The sequence below is a fragment of the Lepisosteus oculatus genome, unplaced genomic scaffold (genome assembly GCF_040954835.1).
Source record: "Lepisosteus oculatus isolate fLepOcu1 unplaced genomic scaffold, fLepOcu1.hap2 HAP2_SCAFFOLD_70, whole genome shotgun sequence".
Lineage (NCBI taxonomy): Eukaryota > Metazoa > Chordata > Actinopteri > Semionotiformes > Lepisosteidae > Lepisosteus > Lepisosteus oculatus.
The window spans coordinates 896,734-917,901 of record NW_027168257.1 but is presented as its reverse complement, the minus strand read 5'-3'; the positions used below and the strand labels follow the sequence as shown (position 1 = coordinate 917,901).

At 45.2% G+C, this 21,168-nt stretch overlaps 8 non-coding genes and 1 pseudogene across 8 annotated transcripts; 3 read left to right on the top strand and 6 right to left on the bottom strand.

Moving 5' to 3' along the window:
- Nucleotides 1–503: 503 nt before the first annotated feature.
- Nucleotides 504–622, bottom strand: LOC138233742 (5S ribosomal RNA). The gene has a single exon (XR_011187671.1). It is a non-coding gene; the product is annotated as a 5S ribosomal RNA (ribosomal RNA).
- Nucleotides 623–2,431: 1,809 nt separating this feature from the next.
- On the top strand, nt 2,432–2,595 carry LOC138233765 (U1 spliceosomal RNA). Its single transcript, XR_011187690.1, has one exon. It is a non-coding gene; the product is annotated as a U1 spliceosomal RNA (small nuclear RNA).
- Nucleotides 2,596–3,247: 652 nt separating this feature from the next.
- Nucleotides 3,248–3,366, bottom strand: LOC138233749 (5S ribosomal RNA; annotated as a pseudogene).
- Nucleotides 3,367–4,659: 1,293 nt separating this feature from the next.
- On the top strand, nt 4,660–4,801 carry LOC138233672 (U4 spliceosomal RNA). The gene has a single exon (XR_011187601.1). It is a non-coding gene; the product is annotated as a U4 spliceosomal RNA (small nuclear RNA).
- A 5,425-nt stretch (nt 4,802–10,226) lies between these two features.
- trnag-gcc (transfer RNA glycine (anticodon GCC)) lies at nt 10,227–10,297 on the bottom strand. Its single transcript has one exon. It is a non-coding gene; the product is annotated as a tRNA-Gly (tRNA).
- A 213-nt stretch (nt 10,298–10,510) lies between these two features.
- On the bottom strand, nt 10,511–10,592 carry trnaf-aaa (transfer RNA phenylalanine (anticodon AAA)). Its single transcript has one exon. It is a non-coding gene; the product is annotated as a tRNA-Phe (tRNA).
- A 1,400-nt stretch (nt 10,593–11,992) lies between these two features.
- On the bottom strand, nt 11,993–12,074 carry trnas-uga (transfer RNA serine (anticodon UGA)). Its single transcript has one exon. It is a non-coding gene; the product is annotated as a tRNA-Ser (tRNA).
- Nucleotides 12,075–13,434: 1,360 nt separating this feature from the next.
- Nucleotides 13,435–13,516, bottom strand: trnas-gcu (transfer RNA serine (anticodon GCU)). Its single transcript has one exon. It is a non-coding gene; the product is annotated as a tRNA-Ser (tRNA).
- Nucleotides 13,517–19,320: 5,804 nt separating this feature from the next.
- Nucleotides 19,321–19,394, top strand: trnan-guu (transfer RNA asparagine (anticodon GUU)). Its single transcript has one exon. It is a non-coding gene; the product is annotated as a tRNA-Asn (tRNA).
- Nucleotides 19,395–21,168: the final 1,774 nt, after the last annotated feature.

Sequence of the window (21,168 nt, the reverse complement as noted above, 5' to 3'; positions counted from 1 at the left end):
GCATCTCAAGCTAGTTCCACTACTCTTTCCGGACGTTCATTCCCTTTTCAAAGTCAGTCGTTTTGCTGTAGTCTGCGTTCTTTAGGCTGATTATCGAGGTTAGCCTTTATTTGGTCATGGGGGGCCTCGGTACTGTATGCTGAGTCTAAAGACAGTTTCACCCGTTTTCTGATTGCTCGGTTCTGTACCAGTGCAGACATGTCAAACAGTGAATGGCTGTACCTCTATTGTATCCGTGCTCAATGAATGAAATCGGTAACAAATGAATATATGTCTAGTTATACGAAAAACGAGTGGTTTATCGACTCATCTTCATTTGCAGATTTAGAGGCAGCTTCGATATTCGTTTTACAGACGGGGTTTTTTTTTGAATATGGGTCACACACATGCCACAGCAACAAAACATCTCTAGAGATGAGGCTATAGATCACCTTTCCATCCTGCAGGTTTTCCTCCCAAAGCCTACGGCACCAACGGCGACCCCTGCTGGCCGGGAGAGCAAAAGCTTACAGCACCTGGTATTCCCAGGCAGTCTCCAATCCAAGTACTAACCAGGCCCGACGCTACTTAGCTTCCGAGATCAGACGAGATCGGGCGTGTTCAGGGTGGTGTGGCCGTAAGCGAAAGCCCCGGCGCCTGACTCGCTACTTGAAGCTGTGTGTGGCGGGGGTTCCGTGCCCCCCGAGCGGGACTGAAGGATCGTTCGTGTGCAACTCTTTGGAAAGGAGCTGCTTTCCAAATCGCATTGCGTGCCTGGATGTTGGCGAATGCGCTCCCTTGTGTTGGCTCGTCCCGCACTGGAGGAGGACAAACAATCTGCACGGAGGAGCACCAGGCAAGTCTTCACCAGACAAAAACCTCCAGTGCACAGCACTCTGGAAACATTTCGGGGCTTTCGCGTGTTTATTTCAGCACTTAAAAAGCACACCGGTCCAACACGTCGGCCGGGCGCGCGGCGCCTCCGCCCTCTTGTGGCCTTGCGGCGTCAGAGCAAGAGGCTCCTTCTCCCTGCCCTTCCGCTGTGTTGCAGGGCCCCGAGAGGGAACCCGGAGCGCGCACTTTGTGGGGGGCGGGGGACCGCGTTCGCGCTCTGCCCCCGGTCTCTTGCGCGAGTACTAAATCTCACGGACAGGGGGGCCTCGTCATTGATTGTTACAGGTGAGACGGGGATTAGGAGGAGACCCCGACTGATGGGTAAAGGGGAGCACTAACACCAGAGGGACACCCCCGGCGTCTCTTTTTGAGAGACGCCCTGGGGTTTCCTAATGGCCAAGGAGGGTCGGGACCTCGGTTTGACGCCTCCCCCGAAGGACGGCGCCTGTTTGTGCAGCAGAGTGTCGCCATCAGGAGGCTGGGGCGTAAGAGAGCCACACAGCCCGCAGGGTGAGCGCTCCCTACTGGTCCCAGTCACACCTCTTGCAGGAGCAGCAGCAACCGGAGCTTTTCCGGGGTGGAATCTCCCATCCGGGTGCCGGCCAGGCTCACACCTGCTGGGCTGCCCCGGGGGTGAGCCCAGTCGAGAGTCGCAGGGCCAGATCTAGTCACCGGGGAGAAACGATACAAGTGAAGGATTGCTCGGCTCTCGGCACTTGAAAAGACCGACAAATGTCTCGTTCCCGCCGGAGCTGAATGTACCCGCATGTGTGGTGTCGTCTTCTTCCCCCGCCCCGCTGTGTTTGCTGTATTGTCTCTGAAGCCGGCCCCCCCGAGACGAGACGGGCTGTTCCTGTGCCCCAATTAACACTTTACAGGTGCCATTCCCCGGCATTGTGGCCATTGTCGGTGCTCACACGCGATAAGATAAGGCGGAGGAGAGCGGGGCATGCCCAGCGGCAGACATTCAAGGAGGGGGCAGTGCGAGGTGAGGTGAGGTGCGACACGCCGGAGCCCCGACGCAGCTAATGCGGAGCACTTGTTGGACTGGCATCGAAAGGACGTGTGCGCACGGAGCGAGCCTTCCCTGCGGCGGAGCGCGGGAACTTTCTCCCCCCCTCCCGCTGCAGGAGTTGTGTGCACTGCAGCGGTGCCGAGAGAAAAGCACAGAAGGCAGCAGGCTCTGGAGAACAGGTAAGAGACGGAGCCTTGTGGGCAGGCGAGCAGGCCCGTTTTTTGGAAATTGCTGAAAAGGTTTGTTCGGTGTGTGGCAGGCGCACGTCGCGAGCTTGCGTGGCGATCTGCCGGTCTGGAGTTATGCAAATGAGGCCGAATTGCATCCCGGGACATGCTGCGAATGCGCAACGGCGACTGCAGATGTGTAGGAAACGGCGCGCTCGTTTTCTCGTTTTGCCCACACTTTTGAGTGTTAGTGTGGCGTGTGAGTGTGTGAAAGAGTGGGCCCAGCAGGAGGCGGTGGCGTGCGGGGCGAGGAGGTGGCCTAGGCTGCGCGATTTGTGCTGTGGGTGCGGGCCGCTTGCAGGGGCATGTTTAACTCATACTTACCTGGCAGGGGAAATACCTTGATCAAGAAGGAGGTTCACCCAGGGCGAGGCTCGGCCATTGCACTCCGGCTGTGTTGACCCCTGCGAATTCCCCAAATGTGGGAATCTCGACTGCATAATTTCTAGAAGTGGGGGACTGCGTTCGCGCTCTCCCCTGATGTGCTTGGTCCAAAATCAGATACGGGAGGGTTAGGACACCACGAGCTGCGTGGCTGCGGAAGGATCCCGGTTCGACAGGAGTGGACGCCGCTGCTGGTTCTCGCTGGCTTTTAGTTAGGGGTCCGGAGAAGCATCTCAAGCTAGTTCCACTACTCCTTCCGGACGTTCATTCCCTTTTCAAAGTCAGTCGTTTTGCTGTAGTCTGCGTTCTTTAGGCTGATTATCGAGGTTAGCCTTTATTTGGTCATGGGGGGCCTCGGTACTGTATGCTGAGTCTAAAGACAGTTTCACCCGTTTTCTGATTGCTCGGTTCTGTACCAGTGCAGACATGTCAAACAGTGAATGGCTGTACCTCTATTGTATCCGTGCTCAATGAATGAAATCGGTAACAAATGAATATATGTCTAGTTATACGAAAAACGAGTGGTTTATCGACTCATCTTCATTTGCAGATTTAGAGGCAGCTTCGATATTCGTTTTACAGACGGGTTTTTTTTTTTTGAATATGGGTCACACACATGCCACAGCAACAAAACATCTCTAGAGATGAGGCTATAGATCACCTTTCCATCCTGCAGGTTTTCCTCCCAAAGCCTACGGCACCAACGGCGACCCCTGCTGGCCGGGAGAGCAACCTGGTCGGGAGAGCAACCTGAGCACACCTGGTATTCCCAGGCGGTCTCCCATCCAAATACTAACCAGGCCCGACTCTGCTTAGCTTCCAAGATCAGACGAGATCGGGCATGTTCAGAGTGGTGTGGCCGTAAGCGAAAGCCCTGGCGCCTGACTCGCTACTTGAAGCTGTGTGTGGCGGGGGCTCCGTGCCCCCCGAGCGGGACTGAAGGATCGTTCGTGTGCAACTCTTTGGAAAGGAGCTGCTTTCCAAATCGCATTGCGTGCCTGGATGTTGGCGAATGCGCTCCCTTGTGTTGGCTCGTCCCGCACTGGAGGAGGACAAAGAATCTGCACGGAGGAGCACCAGGCAAGTCTTCAGTGCACAGCACTCTGGAAACATTTCGGGGCTGTCGCGTGTTTATTTCAGCACGTAAAGCGCACCGGTCCAACACTTCGGCCGGGCGCGCGGCGCCTCCGCCCTCTTGCTGCCCCTGCAGCTGCTTCACTTTTCCCTTTAGTTGCCATCGATTTTTTTGTAGTGGTATACATATACGATTGAGGTATCTTAGAGTTCTCCTTCGAAGACCCAGCACTCTCTTTTCTTTTCCCAGTGTTACTCATATCGGACTTTTTAAACCTAAAAAAAAATGGTTTTTTTTTTCTTTCAATTATAACTGAAGTTTAAACAACTAGTGTTAAGTCCTTATTTTTCTGTAGTCAAAAAAAGCAAAAATTAACATTCAGGTCATGAAAAACTCAAAAAAACTCCCCAACCACTAAACTTTACCTCCCACCTGAGCGCCATCTTGAACGCCCCTACCACCAGAGAATGCTCACGATTTCGGAAGCTGTCTCCGGGACGTGCTGATTCCACACATCCTGAATAAATCATGATATTGTTAGTTGCTGTAGCTAGACGTTCAAATGAGTTTCATGGCCAGATGGACTGTTTCCTCCAGCGGTATAATATTGCAGTGAGACAGCACGATGCCTGCAAGACTATGTCACGCTAAACGCCACAGATTGTGTTTGTCCGTTCGTGTCAGTCGTCCCGCAGCCACGGGAAGTGGGACACAAACATGCTGCAATGCTTTCAAGACGTTAGGATTTGTTTGTGCAACATCCAAGAGGAGTACTTGTGGCTTGAATGTGAACTGTACGTGCCCGCCCCCTTTCCTCTGTAGTGCATGAGTTCCTCCCGGCATGCCCTTCGTCATTGTTCTGTCATCTTGTATTTAAAGGGTTGTATTTCTGCTGCTGAAAATAAGCAACGGTTTTCTCACAACGCCCTTTGTTCCCAACGGAGCCCTTGTCTGTCATGAAATTCTTCAAAACCTCAAGCTAGAAGAAGAAGAAGACGACAAATATGAAGCGTTATAGCAACGACATGCCATGACACGATCGATAACGATTTCCATAGGATCCCCGCGGTTGCCTGGCAACCGTCAGCTTTGCGCAGTGGCAGTATCGTAGCCTGTGAGGGTTAGCCGAGGCGTGATTATTGCTAGTTGAAAACTTTTCCCAATACCCCGCTTCCGCCGGTTTGCAATACAATCGGCGAAAGCAATTTTTGACAGTCTCGTCAGAGACTGAGCAAGGTGTTTAAAGACAGATTTGGTCACGGTGATATCATGGTAGAAAGAAACGAACTTGTTACGTGTCAACAGAAACGCTCTTTCAGCTTTATGCAGAGAACAGCGTCTGTCGAGATTACTTTTGTGTCAGCGCGAAACGCCGTGTGCTTGTCAGTATGATTTCATATTGCTCGTAGCGGCGCCTGGCTTTTGTCTGTCAAACGTTAGGTTGCGCTTCTTCATGCTGCATCGTCGGCATGAGTGGAGCATTTTAAACGTCTGTACTTACTGCGCCCCATAAGAAATCGTTTGTCCCCATTCAAAAGAGATTGTGCGATGTCCTGCAGCGTTCGCAAAGCAAACCTTTGACAGTTTGAAAAGAGGAATTTATTCTGCTTCCTGTGCGTGCAGTAGTTACAAAGTTGAACGTCTTTACACGATCTGCTGCAGTTTTCAGTGGGTGGGCTTTGTCAAATGGCTTGGAAAAACGCACTGTGTTTCTGCTCGGGAAACATCATGAGCAGTGTCCTGCATGTTTTCTGTGTATAGCTGTCTTTTAACGCATACAGAATTCATTCGAAATCATTGATTTCTCCAATTAACAAGGGTCTCTTTTTGAACCTGCCAGAAGCATTCTTACAATGTAACAGATTTACTCCGGGGAAGGGCAGCATGACATTGAGAGTAGCTCAAGCTTTCAGCACCTTTATCTGACTGCATGTATGCAGACTCTGCTCAGAATCCCCTGTAAGATTCTCCTTCAATTCCGTTTTGCAGTGCTTTAGCTCTTTCAAAAGGCTTCGCTAGTCACAATCCAAGGCTCATGACAGCATTTGAAAACATTCGTAACTGCGTTGGCCGGGAATCGAACCTGGGTTAACTGCTTTGAAGGCAGCTATGCGCAACACTGGCTCGCTCCAGAATAAATCTCACGTCGAGGGCATATTTTTTTCCATTTTACCGTGAGTCGGGCTCAGCTGCACAGAGGAGAGAGCAGAGCAATGAGGTCACGGGGACAGGGGAGTCACACGCTGGCGGTTTGAATACGCGGAAGATCACTGAGGGATCCACAGTATATGGACCCTCCGTGCGCCATCAGTCCGCACTCCGGACTCTGAATCCTGCCATCCGAGTTAAGATCTCGGCGGAACCTGAGGCGCAGTTCCTTCTTAAAACGTAATCTGGTGAGCATTTCTAGAATCGTACTTGTATAGATGCAGCCTTTAATGTGTTGCTAGGTTAAAATTGATGACTTCTTGTATTTCAGTAGGCAACTGCCCTCTTGATTTCGGATTTAATTTCTTTATTACAGGGGCGCTTTTATGAAGACAGAGTCATGTTCAGGTACTTTGCTTGATGGAGGAAGCTCATTTCGGACTCTGTGATCTGCTCACCTGGAAAGGTCTGCTATACTACTACAAGAGAGAAGTAGAGTCTGGAAGAAGGGACAATTTTATGATGCTTTGGAAGATAATGTTTTTTTTTTCTTATACTGAAAATGAAAGGTAGTTGTTTCTATATGGACTCAGTCTTTGGAATTTGTATATATATATTTCAGTGATCCCTCAGCCATTCCTTCTGTATTGTAATTCAATTTCTCTTTTAAAATTCCTTCCCCACTTCTAGGACCTGCAGTTGCTGAACTCCACAATGGCTTCTATTGGAAAGTCTGTGACTGAGACCAAGTGTTCACTTTTTTATGAAACCATTATTTATTTAGGAGCAATGAGCAATTCTTATATAAATGCAATAAAATCATTATGCTCAAACTATGAGAGAGAAAATTAAGGATAATTTAAGAAATCAGTCTTAGCTTGTTTCTATACACAGATGGTATTATTTATTTTCAAAGGAAACCCGCGAGGATTCCCCTGGTGTGCAAGATGTGCCTGAATACTCTTGATCAGCTTCCTGCTCACTTGAAGAGGGCGTGTATGAAGCACGCCACGGCAGAAAACATCAGGATGGCCTCTCAACAGGCGAGGGAGGACATGATGAATCACCTGAAGAACGGGGTCATCGTGGATTACCACAGAATAGAGATCGTGTCTGGTGAGGCAAACAGGATAGTGGTTGTAAGACTGCTAGAGTCCTTGGGCCTTTTTGTACATGGGAAGCCTGAAGACACATTGGCAAGGTGAGATATTTTTAATCTGTAAGGCTTCTGTAGTTTCTTTTTGAAATCATTGTTACAACATATTATGTAAAAGCATGTTGAAAAGAATCTACCTGCATTCCAGCGGCCCTGAGCAAGAGGCCGCAGTCCAGGAGGAAGAGATGCCAGAGGCTGCTCTAGAAACTGAAACAGAAGCGGATAAGGAAGGGGAAGATGTGAGCTCTGAAGAACTCTATCAGCAGTAAGACTTTTTATTTTTCAGATGTATCTATTTTTTACTAAAATTCTAATTTGTCTTATAGGTATAAAATGTTTAAACCGGTGTTTTATATCCTTACAGGCCCTGAGTAGTTAAAAAGTATCAGCAGGCCGGAAGAGAGTGGCCCAAGCTGGACTCTATAGAAAGCACTCCCTGGATGCTCCTCTCCTGATTGGATTCAAACAGTACCTTACCAAGGATCTGGGAGTGGCAAATTATTCTCAGGAGGTATTTATTTTTTAAAGGCATTTAAAATTAAGCAATGGTATCTTCATTGTAAATGTTTTTATTTCTTAGCTTAAAATTCACCCATGTGAAATGATGTCAGCCATAAACATCATGACTCTATATTTCCTACCTGAATCTATTCTACTTAAATTATTACATTATACACAATTTGAGTTCATTTTAAAAAGTAAAAGGTAATGAAAGGAATGCATTTTCATAAGAAAGATAATACCGATATGCATGTGATAATCTTCCTTATATCATGTAGTGCATCATTTGGACACTTTGTGGGCTTCAAATACAAAGAAAATCATGTTCTATGGTACAAGATAAATACAAAACTTAAGCTTTTATTTTAATTAGATTTGTTTATAAAGCATAAGCAATCATTTATTACATCGCTTCTTGAATTAAATCTTTTGACAAGAGGTAAGACTTCTGTTACATTTAAACCCATGTTTAGCTGTGTTTTTTAGATTTAACTGAACCAATTTCTGTGTGTGCTAATGTCCTTGAATTCTGACAACATCACACTAAATTACATGATATAAAACAGCTAATGTTTCTAGAGATAAAGTTTCTGAGATGCTTCTAATTACTTTTTATTACCAGGGACAGTTTAATTCACCTTGTACAGTACTGTAAGACCAAGATGCTTTTTTTAAAAGTTATTTAACATTTTATAGAACTTTGTCTACTATGGCAACATGATGTGCTTGGTGAAACTTGGAAAAATACTGCTTGGCCACTTATCTTAAGATAAAGATAGGATAAAGGTTTATCTTTTGCACCTACCTGACCCCCAGGGAAGGCCAATGCTTTCTAAGTTGATGGTTCCCTACAGTAGACTGTACTTTAATTTCAAAGGTAATGTATATTGACCCAAATCAGTTTTGGAATCCAATCTACTGACGAGATGGAGCACATCCTTTTTTCAGGATTTTAGCATCATACGTTTGGTATATTTAGTCCCTAATGCTGAAAGAAATGATCATAGAACATTTGGACACTTTGTGGGCTTGAAATACAAAGCAAATCATGTTCTATGGTACAAGATAAATACAAAACTTAAGCTTTTATTTTAATTAGATTTGTTTATAAAGCATAAGCAATCATTTATTACATTAATATATGTAAAAATAACATTTTAGCATCATACGTTTAGTATATTTAGTCCCTAATGCTGAAAGAAATGATCATAGAACATGACATCTAACCTTACCTGCGGTGTTTTTAATCCCTATTGCTCAATGCACGGTGAAAGCATTCCATACATGTGTCTGACAATGAGGAATAGGCCCCTGAGACAGTCATTTGCCTGTTTCACAAATGATCGTATTTTACTAGAGATTCTGTTTGGGATTCAGATGTGCATTCGGACAGCAATCCCTTTCAAGAAATGATACGTTCTGGATGAGGTCAAAGGTGCTGGAACACTGTATCTAGGATGTGTTTGCAGAGACTGTGTGTCTCCTGCTTCAACGCAGTGATAAACAGATGTGCTCCTTTAATTTATTGGTACATGCCCAGGGCAGTAAGCAGTCTGAGGATTTATTTCCAGATGGCATAGAGCAGTGAAGCAGTGAAGTAGTGCAAAACACTGGATCATTATATTATTAGAATCTATTCTACTTAAATTATTACATTATACTCAATTTGAGTTCATTTTAAAAAGTAAAAGGTAATGAAAGGAATGCATTTTCATAAGAAAGATAATACCGATATGCATGTGATAATCTTCCTTATATCATGTAGTGCGTCATTTGGACACTTTGTGGGCTTGAAATACAAAGAAAATCATGTTCTATGGTACAAGATAAATACAAAACTTAAGCTTTTATTTTAATTAGATTTGTTTCTAAAGCATAAGCAATCATTTATTACATTAATATATGTGAAAATAACATTTTAGCATCATATGTTTAGTATATTTAGTCCCTAATGCCGAAAGAAATGATCATTTGTTTAACATGCACGGGTCTGTCTCAAAGGATGCAGTACTCCTGAAGGGTCTCAAACCCTACATTTCGGATGCCTAGCTGTATCCCTCACATGTGGCACCTCAGAATGACTTCTAACCTTACCTGTGGTGTATTCAGTCCCTATTGCTCAATGCACGGTGTACATACTGCATACATGTGTCTTGAGAATGAGGAATGGGCCCCTGAGACAGTCATTTGCCTGTTTCACAAACAGGGACCTGGACCTAGACCTGGCCCGTACAGGGCTCAAACCCGCGACCTTGGCGTTATTAGCACCACGCTCTAACCAACTGAGCTAACCAGCCTCACGACAGTGCTCCTCTCTGTGCTGCAAAAAATCAAACTCAGGGAATTTCTTTTGTCCTCCTTTGAATAGAAAGCCGTGTAATCAGTGTACGGGCTTTCTCGTGCAGTTTCATGGTTCTTGTAACCCAAATCCTACACTGGCCTGAAGTGCCCCCCCATTTCACAGCATTTTTCAGCTGATTTAAAATGTACCTAAAGGAGAAGCATTATTGAAGACCATCAATTACCAAGAGCTTTTGTCAAAGGTTTTGGTGGTCATTTTGAATGACCACAGAGCGCTATGACCTCGGTTTTACATCTCATCCAAAAGTCAGCGCCCTTTTACAACACAGCATCTCCGTCACTATACTGGGGCATTGGGACCCGCACAGACCTCAGGGTGAGCGCCCCCCCGCCGGCACCATTAACACCGCTTCCAGCTGGAAGCTTTGTTTTTCCCTGTAGCTCATCCAGGTACTGACCTGGCTCACACCTGCTTAGCTTCAGTGGGTTTTCAGTTGCGAGTTGCAAGGGGATGCAAGTGATGGAGCCGCTCGCTGCAAAAGCCACTGCATTGGCCGGGAATCGAACCCGAGCCTCCCGCGTGGCAGGCGAGAATTCTACCACTGAACCACCAATGCTCAGTGCCTGGGCCTTCAAAAAAGATGCTTTTTTGGTGCTCTGTGCAAAACGCGTCGACATCTGCTTCCAGCTGCAAAATGCCATTTGCGGACGCTGAAGAACTTATTTCTAAGGCAGCGGGTACAAGCGATTGGGCGTTTTAAAACCACCAGGAACAGCAAAGAGGCGCGCTTCTTTGCTTGAGCCGAAACACACCGACTGAAAGTGGACAACGTAGTCGGCAGGATTGGAACCTGTGCGGGGAGACCCCAATGGATTTTTAGTCCATTGCCTTAACCACTCAGCCACGACTACAGCAAGCCCCACTGCCGCTGCGTTCTTGCTACAATCTTACCTGGATCGCGAGGCGCCGGCGGAAGCCTATTTCAAAGTCGTTCTCCGTTTCAAAAAAACATTTCCAAAATACAAGCCTTGCAGACAGACACGCCTCAGAGGACTTAAGGGTGGCTTCATGTCGGAATGATAAAGTCTCCCCGTCCGGACATGAAAATGCCACTTTGTTACACACAAAAAAAGAATCAACAACAGAGAAATGCCCACAAGCATTTGAAAAGCCGCACCACGTCGCACTTGAAATAGCTCTTACATTAGTGGTAGACACAGGAATCGCCTTTTTATTTACGCTCTTACCAACGCGATGGAAAGCAAAACAAAGCAAAGCAGAGCAAAACAAAACGAACAAACGAAAACCCTCACGTCCTGCACTTGCATATAACCCCGTTACGTGCCCAAGCGGTATTGTACGTCATCCTAGCACTGCACCCCGGGTCGTACGGTATATGGGAACGAGCACACGCCACGAATCGTCTCGAATCACTCCCTACAGCTGTAAGGCGCCTTGAAGCGTGCACCCCCAACATTCTTCTTTGCGCATCTGTGAAAGGTAAACTCTTGAGCAAACTCTGAACCAGCTCTAAGGAAACTAATCCGATTAGACGTTACTTTGACTCATCTTCTTACGCTCAGTGCCGGATTGCTCAAACTCCAGCTAGGGTTAGGGTTAGCATTCCCACGCTACTTAGACACTTTGTTTACGCTCAGTGCTGGATTTTGGGAACTTCAGGACGAGTGGGAATTTTCTCCTATCTGTCCATTCTGTTTTGTTTTGGAGACTCTTGGCTGCCTATGTTGTTCAGTGCACCGTGAAGGAAACATTTTCCAAAACTGTGTCAGCTCAAAAGTTGTAAGAAAACCTCTCCAGGTGCTTTAACTCTCTTCATTTTTGTCATTTAATGTGACACTCGATGTATAACTGGAGCCTCACATATGCAAATGGTGAGGCTCCAGTTCGACACCCAGTTCCACACCACTTTACAGTATATGACAAAAGCATGGCAGACTGTGCCGGACCAGCTGGTAACTTCCGCTTATTTTGACCATATTAAACATTGGAAATCTTCCCACTTGCATTTGTGACACTTGATTTTGGCTCCACCTAAGACACTCTTAAATCTTCAAACACTTTTCTCTTCTCCCGCAACACACTTGTCTGTCGGCACTATGTGGCAGCGTTGCATGACAACCCATCTCACCACGGAAAGAAACCTAACAGCTTTGGTAAGAGAGTAGAATTACCTGAAGAACTGCTTTTTATGGAAGCAGGACCAAGCGATGTAGCATTTTTATAGTACCAGGAAAGGAGAAGCGGCACTTCGCCTTTGCCGCACAGGCACAAGGTGACGTGCGGCAGACGCCGTAGTCGGCAGGATTCGAACCTGAGCGGGGAGTCCCCAATGGATTTCAAATCCATCGCCTTAACTACTCGGCCACGACTACAGCGAGCTCGCCGCCGCCGCATTCCTCCTATAATCTAACACGGAGTGCGAGGTGGCTGCGGAAACCTTTTTAAAGTCGCTCTCTGTTAAAAAAAAAACCTTTCACAAGATACATGCCGGCAGACAGACACGCCTCAGAGGGTTTAAGGCTGGCTTCACGTTCAAATGATAAAGTCTCCCCGTCCGGATGTCAAAATGCAACTTTGGCAGACAGAAAAAACATCAACAAACCACAAATGTGGACAAGGATTTTACAAGCTGCACCACACTGCACTTTCAAAAGCATTTACATTCGTGTTAGACGCAGGAATTGTCTTTGTTTTGCGCGCTTACGAACGCCATAGAAAACGAAACAAAACAAAAGCCCTCAGCTCCTGTACTTGATTATAACGCCGTTACGTGTCGAAGCAGGAATTTACGTCATCTTACCACTGCAACATGGGGAATAGAGGGAAATGAACACACGCTACGAATCGTCTCAATCACTCCCTAGAGTCGTAAGGCACATTGAAGGGTGCACCCCCATCATTAATCGTTGGGCCTCTGTAAAAGGAAAGCTGTTGAGCAGTCTTTGAAACAGCTCGGATGAAACACTTGATTGCTTCCATGTGCATCTGGAGCCCACTTCTTATTTTCACTTCACGCCGCCCAAAGCATTTCTAAAACAGGAGATTCGCGTTTGGGAATGCGCCCTGCCCTACAAATAAAACAGGTCTACGGGTCTGAAACCTGCTCCACGGAAAACAGTTCTGTTGCGCTTTTGATCAAATGGAGATTCGCTGTTCTTACTTTTTGATGACATAACACCCAAAGGGGCTACTTTGGAGCTGGATTCCAACCAGCATCCCAAAGTTTCTTAGCGGTATCCTTTACAGTCCTCTGTTCGGTCGACAAGGAACAGTAGGGGGCAGCTTTCCTCACACATACAGTGCAATGTACTGTAGTGTTCCCCTTCATTGAATTCGCAGTTCTGCATCAGACCTCTAACTCGTTTCCTTAGCTTGGATTTAAGCCACGAAGCAGGCTTCTACTGTATAAACGTCTAGAGGAATCACAAACTATTTGAGAGGCCACCATCCCAGGGGGAACTGACAAAGTCTATCCCTAAACACCTAGCGCAGTCTCTCGAGAGACTGTCAAAAATCGCTTTCTCTGTTTGCGTTGCAAGTAAGTGAAAACGCGGTCTCAAACCAGAGCTACTTGGCAGCAGCGGCACGTAAATACCATTACTGTTACTGCTCGATACCGACGTTAGCCTACTATACCATGTTCAGCCACCGCTAGAAAATGCACAGCTCTAGAACCGGAGCAAACGACAGGATGGCCAATGCCAAACGGGCACACGTGTCAGACATGGAGAGCGACGAGGATGGGATTTGAACCCATGTGTGCAGAGCACAATGGATTAGCAGTCCATCGCCTTAACCACTCAGCCACCTCGTCGACAGAAGTGGGCTGTCCGGACATGGGTTGGCGCGCTCCAGATGATCTTTTTCTTTTTTTTCCCTCGTACTCGAGGGTCATTTTCCTGTTCCACATGCGATTTCAACATTTTCCTTGGGAGATGTCAAGCCAGCAAGCCACTGCTGTGGTTCAATGGCCAGTGTGGAGATCAGTGGCCCTGTTGTACACAGAAAGCACATCGAGCTCCTTGGACATGAAAAGTTCCAGATAAAAGCCATTTGTCACCCTTTCTCTTGGTGTTGATGTTGCTATTGTATGTAAAGGTGGCAACTTGCTCAGCGAGCAGGCGGAGCACACACCGAATGCAGATGTGTCTGAGTGGTGTGTCCAAGTGGCTGCAAAAGGACAGTGCTCCTGGGGCGCCGTGGCTTAGTTGCTTAAAGCGCCTGCCTAGTGAACAGGAGACCCTGGCTCTGAATCCCAGCGGTGCCTTTTTTGTTCTGTCTTCTCAAACAGAACTGGTCATTATGGACAACCGCCTACGGCTAGACTTAATTAAATGCAAGCATTCATTTCCTGTCTTGAACGACTTGTTTTTCTTAAAATGGATGCAACTTGCAAAACATGAAATACAAACCTTGCTAATCAGCGCTCGCGGCTGGCAAAAAAAAAAGAGGTCAGCAATGTTTTTTTCTTTAACCTTAACCCTGCTAATGGAGAAGAGTTAAACGACCGAGTCTATGCAGCTTAAACGGTCCGCACGTCGGGTTCTTAGCTGAAAGGGTGGTAAATCACACTCACCCCAATCCTTAATCTTTTAAAGAGGATACAAAATTGAACCTAGTCGCCACATCACATACATCCTGTTCAACGATAAATAGGTAACATCTGTAGTGTGCTCTCTGAAGGCACTAGTTCTGTAGGATTTGGGATTTACTGAGACAATTATTCATTATAGCAGTAAATCACAAAGTTGATTCTTTTGATGGCTTTAGAATCCAACCATGCGACATAACTCAAACAACGCACACACACAGGTACTAATACACGAGGATACATTTATTAATACATAGAATATGCATGTAAACCTAACAGATCTTATCGAGAGGGTTATCAGAATACAAAAGGTATATATTCAGTCAGTTACAAAGAGTTACATATATCAAGAGGACATACGTTCAGTATATCATTCATTTAGACCGTTTCGTAAATGAACTTGGTTATAACTTCTACACTAGATACTCAAAACAAGTACATAACTCTTAGGAATTAAATTGATATCAACTGGTTGGGATAACAATTGAATTCTCGAGCTGTCATGCAGTGAAGTTGAATACTCATCCAATCTCTGGGGATTCAGATCTCCTGCGGGCACAAAGCAGTTGCAGGCTTGTTGCTGTCTAATCCGCGCTCTCTGGCTCTATGCCAGGCTTTGCTGTTCAGCTTGCGACGGTGCTCTGGTGATGTTGACCTTGGGGTTGTAGACCACTTGGATGAGGCTCTCTCTTGGAATCTTGCAGACCTTTAGGCGCCAATGGATGACCATTGATCATGATAGCCAGGCTTAGCTAAGTGCATCCCCATTTGGGAGCTGTACCTTATCAAAAGAAAACATCTTTAAATCAGTCTGTATGAATAGCTTCTCTGTTACTGCACCACAGAGATGAAGAGGGAGATGGGGCCTCATTTGGGAAAGCACAGCAACACTTAATTCTGTCTTATTAATAAGCCTCGCCGCTACAGTACGTACAGTTATAATTCAATCTGAATTAAAAACTACATGTCCCAGTTACCATGGTGGTGCTTGTGATCATTGCGTTTAACCAACGAAACAGGGCGAAAAATCAGTCACATGACTTTGTGGCTGAGTTTAGAAAGCTTAACGTATCAGCAAGACAGCAAAGACATTTTTCCAAGAAAGTTTAGCCTTTGTCACTAATGAAACCGCTAAATAAAGACATAAATATGGAAATTGACAGTTAATTGACTTTTATATTTCTAAATATCACAACATGTTCGAATCCAAGTCATTTTTAATAACAATGGGTAAACTGGGTAAACTATCACAAAGCTTTAAAAAACTTAACATTTTTATTATCAACAAATTGTAAATACGATGTTTACATTGGCATTATTAATTTTTCACTTGAGTATATGGAGGATTGTGAGAGCAGACCCCCCCTCTTAGGCTACATTTTTAATAAGAAATGGAGGCTGTATGCGTTACAATATAAACATTTACTGTCAAACTTTAAATCAACAGTTGATTTAAAGACAATCTGTCAAAGTGCAATGAAACACAATATTGTTGTTGTTGTTGTTGTTATTGTTGTTTTTATCCTGTAAAGCGTTTTGAGAAGCCACCTTTAAAGGCGCTATATAAAGGCGCTGATTCTTATGGAATGTGTTTTCTTTCTTCTTTTTTTTCAGCATAGAATAAACCTGTTACAGTACTTGATTCTTATGGATGCCCGGTTCCGCCGGGGATTCAAAATAAAACATGGAATCACGTGTCTAAGGAAATAGCATTATAACTATATCCATGCACAAACAGTAGCATGTTACATTATTAATTTGGGTGTCTCCTCTTGCCAGAAAGCGCTAAATTGCATTTTGAGTGCGGTTTTTGACTTTTTTTAAATTACAACCCATACATAAGCTGATACTGTTTAGACTTTTAATTATTTTAAACTGTATTACAGCAGCACAATGTGCTTTTTCACGAAACCTAGAGTACTGAAATGTCTTGCGTTGTACAGCTTTTCAGCTAAATATATTTATCGCTTACACCTGACACTTGATGTGCCCGACAAAAACCAGTTGAACAGCTCTGTTGGAGGTTTGCAGATCAGATCAGATTCCCTTCCCCCCACAGAAAGACAGACTTATTAGTCGCTATTCACTGCGACAGCAGCTCCAATTTCAGGCGTAAGCGATAGATCCCAGTTTAGCCGATCTTGTTACAGCATGTTCCAGTTTACTCTTATTAACCATATTAATTTTAAGTGCTTAATGCCATTTTTTGACCACGCACGAATATTCTTATGTCCATACCTTTGCAAGGGAATCAGTGTGAATTGTAATACTAATTAAATAACCGCGGGCACTTTCCACCCCCTCTGACAGCAGGAACATAACCCATTCTCAGCTCAGCAGCTCATTACAATATAGGGTGTTCAAATCTTTTGCTGCCTCAAAAAGCTTTAGAGAACTTAACATTTCTATTATCAACAAATTGTAAATACGACGTTTACATTGGCATTACTAATTTTTCACTTGAGTGTATGGAGGATTGTCAGCTGTCACTGAGAGCAGTTAATTAAATGTATTTTTTGATTCACAATCAGACAAATGCAACATAAATTATCTTTGTCTTCTAAGTATATTAATAAACTTTCAGCATAGCTTTCTCCTAGTTTAGATTAATTTTTCTTGGGATTTTGGGATCAAACGTGGAAAGATTAGATTAGTAATCGTTTTTATTTTTTAAATACATTTTAGAAAAGTGTAATCTATACTTAAAAGCTGTATAAAAGCTGTATAAAAGACACTCGATATTAATGGAGTTTAGTTGATACTTTTTAAACTTTTAATTATTTTAAATTGTATTACAGCATTGTACACATGCTTAAAAGAGAAGAAAACGCAAGCCTTCTTCAGGTGTGAGGGCATTCTGCTCAGAATGAAACACTAAAATGTAATGTAGGCTCTGAATGGGTTCAATTATGATTTGGGCTTGATTAAGGTCGCTGCCTTTCATCCAAAATCTTGCTTGAATCCTTCTAAACTAAAAATTAGACATGAGCAGGGGCTCTGGTGAAATTTCTCTTTTTTTAATTTCTCTTTTTTTCTTGGAAAAATATCTTACCCGCTGCAATCCGGGCACAGAAGGATTAAAAGAAGCCAGACAGGCAGGGGGAAGAGTGAGTTCTAGATAAAGAGGTATCCAGGTAACAGTGAAGGTAACAGCCGCAGACGTGGCCTACTTAGCCCGCCAGGGTTACCCTACTCTCCCGGAGGAGGCCCACCGGGAAATAGCGCTCCAGGCGTTCCTGGCCCCGGCGCCGACTGAGGTGCAGTGCCACGTGATGCTGGCCGCACTGGTCCCCTCGGAGCAGGCCCTGGCTCTGGCTGAGCAGACTGATGCCGTATTCGAGGAAACCGGTGGGCGCCAACGGAGGGGCGCACGGGGAATCAGATGGGGAGGAGGAGACGCCCAGCGCGACGATGCTGGGGGAGCGATGACGGCTGGTCATCTGCCACTGCTGTGGGGAGAGGGGACACATCGCAGGCAACATGAAATTGTCAGGGACATTCAGCTATATACAAAGAAGAGACAGACAAAGTAATAATTCTATATTAACGTGGCCTACATATTGACGCAATGATCAAACTAACTGACATGTTCTGATTCAGATCCCCTGCAGTTCATAATAATTAGAACAATAGCAATGCTGAGTCCTCCCCACCCTACTGAGCACAAATTCAGCTGCTCTCCAGTTCTGTTCTGCATGTTTTTTCATTGCAATTGAGCTCGGAGCTGGAGATGATCTCCATACAGTTCTGTGTTACCTAGCCCGCACTTGCGTGCTAATTTACGGGTTGTGGCAAATGCTTTTTTATAGTTCATATACATGACGGCAACCTGTTACCGAGGAACCTGAGAGGTTTAAAAGCCTCACGAGCCAGGCAGGACTCCAACCTACAATCTTCTGATTCGAAGTCAAACGCGTTATCCATTACGACACTGGCCCATGGAACATGCGCTTGCACTCTACCACAGAGAACAGAAATAGTGTTGATGTGTCGTGCTGAAATTCCGATTGATTTTGAATTCAAAGAAAAAAGGTTTTCTTCCAAAACACCATGAAATTGTCACATCTTGCAGACAATAGGTGTATTCCATGTTGAAAAGAGAAGAAAGAAAACCATGGAGCCTTTTACAGGTGTGAGGCTTCTTCAGGTGTGAGAAGACCTCACAGTCGAAATGCTGTGTTTCCGTTCTTCTCTTTTCAGCATGCAATAAACCTATTACTTGATCCTTTGCAGCCGAGGCATGCTGAAGTAGCTACCCAGCTGAACATCTAGCAGACTCTACAGTACTTCTCTCCTGTAGAAGTAAAGCAGGGCTTGCTGGGTGAGCTTTTGCTCCGGTAAATTAGGTCACGTGTCATGTTAAATCACTTCTTCTAAACACAACATTTGCTGGTGCTAGCTTTCCCCATGAAAACAGACATTTCCCTTACAGTACATGACATATCGTTTTTATTCTATCAATAAGTATAGAAATTAAACAAAAGAAAAAATGGTGTCGCCAAAGAATGCACAGCTCTGTCGCCTTGGGGAGGTGTCAAGGGCATTGAGCTCCTTGGACATGAAAAGTGCCCGATAAATGCCATTTCTCATCATTTCTCTTGGCGTCAGTTCTGCTATTAAATGGGACGGAGGCAACGGGCTCAGAGAGCAGGTTAAGTGCACACCGAATGCAGATGTGTCTAAGTGTCTGTAAAAGCGCGGTGCTCCGCTGGTGCTGTTCCCTAGTGGCTTAAAGTGCCCGCCTAGTAAGCAGGCGATCCTGGGTCTGAATACCAGCGGTGCCTCTCTCCGTGTCTTGTTGTGCCGAATGTCTCATTTCAGACAAACATGTACAGCTTGGTTCAGTTTAATGCAAGAATTCATTTCCTTTCTGGAATAACTTGTTTTTGAAGAAATCCATACAGCTTGTGAAAGATGAAATCCATTTCTTGGTTGTCAGTGGAAAAAGATTGCCGGCTGCAAGAAGCGCAAGTGATTGTTTTCTTTGACCATAAACCTGCAAATGTAGAGAGCACAAGCGGCCGTCAGTCTCTGTGGCGCAATCGGTTAGCGCATTCGGCTGTTAACCGAAAGGTTGGTGGTTCAAGGCCACCCAGGGACGCATGTCTCATTTTTTCCAATGTAAACATCATCACCGCTAAAGAAGATGGTGCAGAAAGCTCCACAGTCGAAACATTGTGCTTCTTTTCTCTTCTTTTCAGCATGGAGTAAACCTTTGCTTGATCCTTTGCAGCCTACGCATGCTGACACAGCTACCTTTCTCTTAACGCGCCTCAATCATTATTCACCAAAACCATCAGCAGAATGTGTCGCCTTTGTGGTGATGTCACTCCTCTGCTTCACAAATGTCCTTAGTGACGGACCATTCCTTTCTGCCATTTTTCCGGAGCGGTTATTGATTGCTCCATCATTTCCCTCATACTTTCCATCCCTAGATTGAAAAAAAAAACAGAAACAGGCTGACAGGACGACAAACAAATTGCAAAAACTCATCAAAGCACTCGATAGAGTATTTGAATCCACAAGTAGCTACGAGCAACTTTGTCCTGGCTTGCATGAAAGTCGGAAAATGTCAAAAAGAAAAAGATGGTGGCTTTTTCATATTCGTTCTTTTATTTTTAGTTCGTTGGCTCTTCTGTCCATTGTCCTCCTGCCTGGCTCTTGACCTGTGACTGTCTGAACGCACACAGTAAAATTTCATGTGGGGGATTTGTCCTGAGCCTCTGTGAAAGACCCACCCACCCCCATAAATAACTGCTCTAGAAATACGATTGCAAAACTAAACCACAGCTTAAAGAGGAGCTTGTCATGACCGCCAGGCAGTTAAGACCAACTCTTAAGCGATCTAATCAGCACCAGCAGTGGGTGATTATTAACAAACGCTGCCGCACGAGTTAACCCACCTGCACACACTCCACCGTGCGGTACACAGTGCTATTTTTACCATCTTTACCTGCTTCCCGCTGCTCAGTATTGAGTCTATTCCTTGAGAGCTCTACCTGGCATTTTTTCCATTACCTCGTTTATTCTGGATTTGGACTCCCCTTCTGCCTTTTTGACTTTGGACCTCGCCTCTCACCTCGGACTGTTTGCCACCAGTGTTCTCCCTGGATTACGACTTACCTTACGCCTCTTGACCACGAAACAAAGCAAAGCAGAGCAAAACAAAACGAACAAACGAAAACCCTCACGTCCCGCACTTGCATATAACGCCGTTACGTGCCCAAGCGGTATTGTACGTCATCCTAGCACTGCACCCCGGGGCGTACGGTATATGGGAACGAGCACACGCCACGAATCGTCTTGAATCACTCCCTACAGCTGTAAGGTGCCTTGAAGCGTGCACCCCCAACTTTCTTCTTTGCCCATCTGTGAAAGGTAAACTGTTGAACAAACTCTGAACAAGCTCTAAGGAAACTAATCCGATTAGACGTTACTTTGACTCATCTTTTTACGCTCAGTGCTGGATTGCTCAAACTCCAGCTAGGGTTAGGGTTAGCATTCCCACGCTACTTAGACACTTTGTTTACGCTCAGTGCTGGATTTTGGGAACTTCAGGATGAGTGGGAATTTTCTCCTATCTGTCAATTCTGTTTTGTTTTGGAGACTCTTGGCTGCCTATGTTGTACAGTGCAGCGTGAAGGAAACATTTTCCAAAACTGTGTCAGCTCAAAAGTTGTAAGAAAACCTCTCCAGCTGCTTTAACTCTCTTCATTTTTGTCATTTAATGTGACACTCGATGTATAACTGGAGCCTCACATATGCAAATGGTGAGGCTCCAGTTCGACACCCAGTTCGACACCACTTTACAGTATATGACAAAAGCATGGCAGACTGTGCCGGACCGGCAGATAACTTCCGCTTATTTTTACCAT